Source organism: Asparagus officinalis, chromosome 7 (assembly GCF_001876935.1).
Source record: "Asparagus officinalis chromosome 7, Aspof.V1, whole genome shotgun sequence".
NCBI lineage: Eukaryota > Viridiplantae > Streptophyta > Magnoliopsida > Asparagales > Asparagaceae > Asparagus > Asparagus officinalis.
Genome location: NC_033800.1, coordinates 109,774,345 through 109,783,959, shown reverse-complemented (window position 1 = coordinate 109,783,959; position 9,615 = coordinate 109,774,345).

The following is a 9,615-nucleotide window of genomic DNA, read 5'->3' as shown; positions in this document are numbered from 1 at the left end:
TGTGTCTCGGTTGGCCGAGACACAAAAAGTGTCTCAGGCCCAAAAAACGTTGTTTTTGCTGTTTTTCATCTTTTTCACCATTAACTGTCTAGATTCTGGTATATTCTGATCCAAAGACTCTCCAACTAATTTTAACCTATTTTGGAATGTGGATAAGTGGTTATAACTGAAGATAAGAGGAAATCGGACGTTCTCATCCGAAAACCAAGCTTCTGATGCCTAGAAATATAGCCCTAGGGCCTTCATTTGCACAGATCGGGAATTCTCGAGCATCAACAAAGCCCTGTCCTGAAGAGTGAGGAGTACGAATTTCAAAGAGGAGAAAGAGATCTCAGCGAGCTATTCAGCATAAAGAGGAAGAGTTCGAGAGATCTGCATCCATTCATCCATTTTTCTTGAGATCGCACCTAGCTGTGATTCTCGAGAAGAGTGATTATCTCGCTTTGCCAAGATAGTTACTTCAATTTCTTGACTCCTTTATGAGTCAACAAAATCTATATCTTGATCTGATCGCTCAGTGGTCCATGGATAAACCTGGCACATGCAAAGATCACACGCAAACAGCGGGTGATAAACGTCCATTGTTTGTGTTTTAAGAGAGTTATAATAATTTGTTTTTATTTTTGTTGAGTTCATTATAACGACTAAAGTTGTAATGAGTCCATTAATGAAAGAACCAACTTTCCACCAAAACATGGCTCGGGTGACTGAGTAGCTGAGCGACCTCTCGGAATGCGTGACCTCTTCGACGACATGACTAATCTGCAAAGAATATCAGTGTTTTAGTTATGTTAAGAATTGAGAAGCATGAATCCAATACAAAAAGGGAAATTATGATATGTGACTGAAATTCTATAAAAATAGGATTTTTGATTAAAAAAATACAATTAAACCTACGGAGATCAAAACCAAAACCTCAAGTTCGATCAATACACAAAAATGAGATAACGGCCTCGGGTGTCTCGATTCATAGTCAATTACCTAGAGGCAAGCTCCGGGATATATCTAATGTCAAAGTCGAGCAACCAAAAGCAAGCAATAAGTTCGGTTATCGACCAAGCGAAGTTTTAGCCATGGTCACAAGTCTTAAGGGTTTAGTCCGAACTCCACATACAACTATACAAGGGGAACAAACCAAATTGGTGCACACAGTCAAGTATCCATCTCAAGTTTTGGTTCTCAACCAAATACAAACCCGAAGATTAGAACCAACACAAAGGGAAGGTTCAGGCATATGCAAGAGGATAAATCAAACCAATATCCGCGGTCAAACACCTCAAGTTTAGTTTTCATTCGAAATTAAACTTCAGTTTCAATCATTCCCCAAAATTGAAAACTAAAGGATTAAATTCAACATAAATTGAGAATAAAGGATTGTGGGTTTACCTGAAATCAAAGAGGTGGTTGAGGGGAAGACTGGAAATCACCAAACACCAGAGTCATGGGGGAATTCAAAGATCATCAAAGCACAAAAGAAGTTTGGACTCCTGCTAAGATTCAAAAGAAAAAATCAATGTAATAGGGATGTTTCAAGACCAAAATTTTCAAGGACAAGCTAAAAATTCACTCATCTTGAAGCCTTAATCAAAAATCCCTAAAAATGAGGACTAGGGTTTCGAATATCCCACGAGAATCAAAATAACTTCAAGGGATTGAGCCAAATTGAAGTTGAGAGAAAGAGTTTTACCTAGACCCGAAGATGGAAGAAGCTTCGCGAAGAACACCCGCAGAGATTGCTCGAACTCAAGATCACCGAGACCCTAGCTCCCAAATTCACGAGCTTAATGGGTTTTGAGGGGGATTGAAAAGATTAAAAAGGAAGATGATGAGATTGAAGAACTCTTGTAGAGGAAGAAGTCTCGGTTAGGAGAAATTCTGATGGAGGAGGAGTTCTCTTGAAGTCGGTAGAGGAGAAAGAAGAAAAGATGAAGAAAGAAGAAAAAAGATCACGTTAATGTGACCCGCACGTGGGGTTGGCCCGACGTTTTTTTTCACGGTATTTTTGCCCACTTTCGCTTGTTTTTGATGTATTTGATACATGTATTCACACTCCGATGAGTATATGAGTCTAAACTTCATCTCCTTGAACCTCCAACGGGTACACGAGGTTAAACTAATTCCCAAAACTCCCGAGAGTATACGAGTATAAACTGGTCCTCCACGCTCCAATGCCTTAAGAGCCTAAACTATGTAGACTCCAGTTAACGTATGAGTATAAACTATATTCACACCGATCAACGCATGGTCGTAAGTCAACATCGGTCAACGCGTTGCGATGAAGGTCAATACTAGTCAACGCGTTGCAATGAAGGTTAATGCATTGACAATTTTCGCCAAAATAGGGCTCAAATCAAGTCCAAGCCTAAGGGCAAGATGACACCTCCTATGTTGACTCGAAAGGCAAAGCCAGTCGACACGAAGCCAGTCGACACGAAGCCCGACCAGACGAGTCGACACCTCCTGTGTCAACTTGAAATGCGAAGCCAGTTAAGACGAAGCTAGTTGACACGAAGCTCAGCCGGATGAAACGACACCCCCTGTGTTGACTCGACATCTCGACTAACCAGATGAGACGATGCCTCTTGTGCCGACACGATAAGCGGTCTTAGTCGGCACGCCCTGGGGTATCAGTCGACAAGCCCTCTAATTCTTTAAGATTGTATGATAATTTCAGAGAGTTCAATCATAATTCAGATACGAATCCTTGACGAAGATAGTCAGTTCAACGTCGACTCAACAACACGAGCTAAAATCAGAAATCAATATACTAGTTTTAGTTCGAGACTTCGATAACGGTCAAACAATAAACACAGCGCCAGAAGAATCTCAGCTATTCGACAAAATACAGAATAGACTAAGAATTGAAGAAGTCAAGAACTAAAGTCAACTACAGGTCCATTTACACCGACTGAAGGTTAGGCCTATGACATCTAAAGTATTCCAGGCTCTTCTTTAAAAGTAACGAGACGGAAACATTTTGGAGGGGGTATCTGTACACGTCAAAAATTACCTATAGATTACTGCACATAGATCTAGATAGAGAGAAGACGATGAACATCATTATCCGAGTAAAAGAGGATTATCTAATGCCGACAAGCATATGAAGTGAGTCGATGAAACATACGAGTCAACGAAACGATAAAATACGTAAAACAGCGGAACAAGACAAGTCTAAAGAAGCCTTGGCAACAGAGCCATATCAAAATAGCTCGGTCAGGGCCGAGCCACATTAGAGTGCTAAAGAAGCCTTGGCAACAGAGCCATATCAAAATAGCTCGGTCAGGGCCGAGCCACATTAGAGTGACTCTGCCAGGGCCGAGCCACCCTAGGGAGACTTAGCCAAGGCCGAGCCACCCTATATTGACTCGGCCAAAGCCGAGCCACCTTGAGGTGACTCAGCCAAGGATGAGCCAATTTGAGGTGACTCAGCCAAAGTAGGTGACTCGGTCAATGCCGAGCCACCCTAGGGTGGCTCGCACAGCGCCGAGCCACCCTAGGGTGACTCGTGGCCATAAATGTCTGAAATGCGTTTTTGATGATTTTCACAGAATTCTTCTATTCCAGAGCCTCCCTACTGATTGGATATCATATCTAAACATGGTTAGGGCAATATAACTGAAGATAAAGCCGAATCCCTTGTTCTTATCCAAAAATACTACTTCCGAAGCCTATAAATACAAGCCGAGGGCCCCTATTTTGAAAGACCTGAAATTTTATAAAAGAGGGCGAGGTGCTGTCTATTTAGAGAGTGCAATCCACAAAATTCAGAGCAGGGTTAGTAGATCTTAGCGAATTCCAGCATAAAGAAGGAGTTGTTCGAAAGATTTGAGGTCCCTATCAACATACCTTGAGATCAAATTTGGTTTTGATCTCGAGAAGAGTCATAATCTCACTTGGTAGAGATTATCACTTCTGCGATTATTTTCTTTGTGAAACAAGAGCATCAAACTTCCATTCTATCAACCGGATCTGATCCGCGGCAGTCCACGAATAAACCCCAGCACATGCAAAGATCCCACGCAAACAGCAGGCGACAAACATCTGTTGTGTGTGTTTGAAGAGAGTTGTAATTTTTATTTTATTTGTGTAAGCGAGTAGTCTTATAAAAAGATTAACTCTTTTGAACTAATTGTAATTAATAAACGTGTAATAGATTCTAGAAATAAACCAACTTTTACTGCAAACAGTGATAATATTTGCAATAAGATTATCTAGAGAGAGTTCAAATAAATTATGAGATTCCTTGATAATGAACCTTAGCATCCATTTAGATGAAAGTGATTGGAGAACTTTGCGAACTAGCTCATCTTGGCCTTACTCCTTTCTTAATGCTTTGGCCTTATTCACAGTATCCATAAAAGGCGTGAACATTTTCTATATACTCTTCGAGGCCTTCATCTTGAAATTCTCATACTTGTTCATAAGCAATGTGATCTTGGCCTCCTGTGTGACCTAAACATTTATCAAATTTCCTATGTAGTCACATAGTGAGAAATATTATTAAATTCATAAGAATTCAAAGAATAATACAAGGCATTCATTGCTTTAGCACTAAGAGAGTATACTTTCTTTTTAGTTGCAATCCACTTATCACTAAGTTTAATAATGGTAGTTTCATCAACTATATCAGTGGGCACAAAATAATCAAACTCTACCATATTCTAAACTTCATAATCGATTGACAACAAAAATACCCTTCATATGGGCTTTCCAATATGAAAAGTTTGTGCCGTCAAATAGTGGGGGTCGGTTAACTGCATGGCCTTCAAGGAAAGCAGTTGAGGATGCTTAACTTGTCATCTATCCTAGGTTGTGAAGCCAATTATATGGATACCGGGCTCTAATGTCACTTGTTGGATCTGTTATGCAAGCCTAGAGGGGGGTGAATAGAATTGCCTACAAATTTTTAAGACATCACAGAATACGCAGCGGAATAAAATAGATAATAAGCAAAACAATAAGTAATACAATAATTATAGGAAAAATCATAAAGAGAATACACAAGATTTTATAGTGGTTTATAAAAACAATCTCACATACACTCTTCCTTTATGCGTAGGGGCTTCCTCACTATGTGAAAATTCCCTCGAATCACAAACCAAATTCAGTAGGCTTACACGACTAAAATCCTAGTTTCTCCCAACCTAATCATCTAACTTAAACTCTTAACACACGATCATCCCTTGCCCTAACTAGTGACCAAATCCTCAATTCAACTTCGAATTGAGTAGAGCATGAGCTCTCAATTCATCCGGCTTGAGTATGCTGTAAAAACAAGTTGATACAAATAAATAAATAACAATTAAGCACAACTACAAAGATCTTATAGCCTTTTAATTTTAGAAACCGTTCTCCTAATGATTGATTGAAGCTCTAAGAACAGTAGCGATGATAACAAAGTCCAAGGGTAGCACTCCGTGATGGTTGACAACTGGATGATTAAGAACATCGAGGATGCTTTCTACGAAGCTTAAGGAAAATTCTTTCCAAATTGAAACCCTAGCTCCCCCCCCCCCCTCCCCCCACCCCTCTCTCTCTCAATTAGGTCAAGAATCTATGATGAAAAATGTTAGGAAAGAGCCTATATATCCCTAACAATCAATGGCTAAAGTAAAATCCGAAAATAGATCAAAAATATAAAATCAGGACGTAACCATCAATGGTCGAACTTAACCATCAATAGTTACTGCTTACCATCAATGATCTAAATGTCTATAGAATTTGCATCATCGATGGTTGATAGTGTCGTCGATGATCTATAGAGCAGATCAAGAGATTATTAAATAGCTATTATAATAGCAATTCCAATAACCGAGTCAATAGTTATGGCCGGTGCAGGTTTCAGTATTGGTGTATGTTTTAGTCTTGCTGTTGCCTACTTCAACGTTATTTAACTAAAGCATTCACATCGAGCTGTACATACTCTGAATTGAGTTCTGTTTTTTCTTGTGAATTCGTGAAAACGATATGGACACTCCTATATACTCAAACATGATTTTATCTCTTCATGTTTTTACGAAATTAGCTATGATTAACTTGTCATCTTGCTCTTTTCCATATCGAACTTGATTCTAACTTCTTGTAACCTGTATACAATATCACAAACCTATATTAGCCAAATTTAAAGATTTTATTTTTCATCAAACAAAGTGGATGATATGGAGATAATCCTAACATTCAAGGCCCACAATATTTGCTTCATCCACTGGATTTATTTATATTTAAGAATATGCTTGATGCATTGTGACTTACTCTCCCACTACCTTGTAAACGACTTCATCATCAAAGAGAAAGAAGATGTCGCTATCTAATAGTAAAAGAACACTTTTAGCTTTATTCAACCCCACCTAATGAATAGCAATGGAATTGAATACTTACAAGAATCGAAAATACGAAACAAACTTATCCTCAGATAGCTAGCTTTTGTGCCTACTTGCATGATGTCAAGGACCCCCTCTTTCTGGTTATAGAAATGTTAGGGGCACACCCCCAACCACAATCTCAACCACACATCCTCTCTCTCTATAGTGCATTGGGCCCCACATCAATTTTTTTTTTAAATTTGATGTGGGGTCCAATGCACTATAGAGGGAGAGGAGGTGTGGTGGAGGGTGTGGTTGGGGGTGTGCCCCTAACACCACTCTTCTGGTTAACAATTCTTTCCACAGAACAACATGGTGGTCCAAACAATTGACAGTTAAACCAGTAATAGACAATCCTCTTAAGTTGAACGAAGGTATGTCAGATATATAATTTCTCTCTACGTCTTATGCAATAGTGTGTAGCGATTTGCATCCATTATATTAATATTGTATTAAATACATGTCTATTTTTAGATCAGCGTACAAATGATCTTTACATTCGTTAATAAAAACTGATATATATACATCTGGCTTGCTCATTCGATTCTCATGTAAAAATATGAGAGAGGCGCAGCTACAATTAACTAACTAATTATATATCTACATTATCTGTATGTGCTAAAAATTTGGTGGCCATCGCCACAAGAGTCGGTGGTAGCAATAACAAATGATGCGAAACATTACTTTTTTCAAGGTATAACTAATGTAATGTACATAATTTTTTAGCTAATCAGATGGAACAATTTAGTCTCAGGTTATTTTCAACTGGCGCTGATTTGCTTTGGGTATATTGCTAAATGTATGTTTTCATTTTCTCCTTACAATATAGTAACAATATTTTTGCTTGTTAGGAGAATTTTCATTTTGTGATTTTCATCTTACAAAAAGTTAGTTACGGTGACTATATAAATTCCTCCTTCATAATCCTTTTTTCTAATGCTTTATTGCTCCAACGTACACTATTTTAGCCTTTTAGGTTAACAATGATCATCATTAGATTTGAACCATTCCCACTGTAGTTATTTAATGCTTCTTTTTGAATGCAAACTTCAGGGTATCAAATATGAGACAAGCAAGAAAATAACAAATGAATGTAGATTCGTGACATTAAATGTGCATCAGAGATATGTTAACCCTTGGATACTTAGACTTAAGAATTTGTGCCCATATAGAGTGATTGATTTTTATTTGGTGCACATCTAACTTCACATACTAGATAGACGGGATACTTTTTCGAGGAACTTAACTTCCTCAAGATCAATTTGTAACCATAGCAACAATTAACAAATCACTCATCCGATACTTGATCACGTATGCCAAAGTAATTTCCCTTATTGAGAAGAAGTACGAAAATAGAGTCAAAACTATGTTAAGACAAAACAAATTAACTATTGAAACTGAATTCTACAATATAAAAGTTGTTTAAAATTTGTTCATAATTCATTTTCATTACGCAAACATAAAATATTCACTATCCATCAGTTTAAATAGTTGAAGAGTTTGATTATCCACGTCTAAAATACACAACATTGAGAGTGCACGTGAATGGATCTAACACTTTTTTCTTGGTCTTTCTTTACCAAACCGTGAGCCTTCTACTGGACGTATTTTCTTTTGCATCTTAACTACTTACTAATGCGTGTGAACCTATCATTTTTGTTACTTGTTTACACGTGTTGACGAACATATATAAGTAATGGCTGGCGCATGTATATGGATTTGGTCCTTGGTAAGTGTTTTATTCCTAACTTAATTTAGAACATTTTGGGTAGACACGTTTGTAGTAGTAAATTATGGGGCTTTTATTCTTGGGGCAACTCAAGCCTATGACCTCGGGTCATTTACAAAGAACTCCTATCGTACCAAGACTCCACGTTAAATTATAGATTTCTCATCTATATGGACTCCTCTGGCAATTTTAACCAAGGAAAACACTACGGGCACACTCCCAACCACACCTTGAGTCACACCCCCTCTCTCAGCTATAGTGCACGGGGCCCACTTTAGATTTTTAAAAAAATCTAAAGTGGACCCTGTGCACTGTAGCTGAGAGAGGGGGTGTGATCTAAGGTGTGGTTGGGGGTGTGCCTGTAGTGCCACTCTTTAACCAACCCCCCCAAAAAAAAAAACAAATTCTCCAAACCCAACCCCCCAAAATAACCCCGGGCCCAAAACAATCCTCATTTTGCTAACCTACTAACATAATCATTCCTAAAGGATCAAAACCATGAGTACTTTACGAAACTATTAAACTATTGTTAGTCAAAATCCTATTTCATTTAATTACCTCATCTTCAGCAGTTCTACCTCCGTAAAAAATACATGTAAAATATATAAAATTGCAATAAAAGGAGGAGAGGGGAAGAGAGGTTGGAGTTGTCGTTATGATGATTTGAAGGATAATCTTAAAAATAAGTATGATTTGAGAGGTATATATTAAAATCAAAACCCCAAAATATTTGTGGTGAAGGGATGAGGAGAGATTGATGTTAGGTATATAGTTAGGTAGGTACCGTTAAGGAAAAGTTAACGTGAGAGAGTTGGCATCATAGATCATGGTGGTGAATGATTGAGTGATGAGTTGGACCTACCAAAATCCCCTCAAGCTTATCACAAATCTAACTTTTTCTTGGATACGTACCTCAGCAAAAGGGCAAACAAGAACAATTAATATCACGTGCATCCATTAAAATATGAGAGGATGAGTCAAATTCATGTTGCTTCCTCATCCTGTCGTGTCCCTCTTATTCTTTCATTAGTGGGTCTAATATGGGACAATTTAAGGTTATTCTCAATCCTAATAAAAGTCTAAATAGTTCTCGTCACTTTTTATGAAGCGATGTCATCCATTATTACATGGAAAAGTTGTGGGTAGGTATAAAATGACTTGTTAATTGAGTTTTTCTTTGTTCATGTCCACTTGACTTGTATCCTTACTTGGAAATGATTGTTGATTTTTTAGACCTAAGATATGCATGAACGTAGGCCTGTCCATCAGGGCCGGCTCGGCCATGTCCGGCCCGAAAAACTAGGCCCGAGCCGGGCAAAACCAGAGCCCGGACCCGGGCTTGGTTGCCGCGAGCCGGGCTCTAGACCGGCCCGGATTTTTTAACTATTTTTTTATTTTTTTAAATATCTCTTTAAAATTTAAAATATACATAAAAAATTACAGAAAATGCTAATAAAAATAATAATATTATTAATAACTTGAAATAACATAAATTACAAATACAAAAAATTATAAAAATGAAAG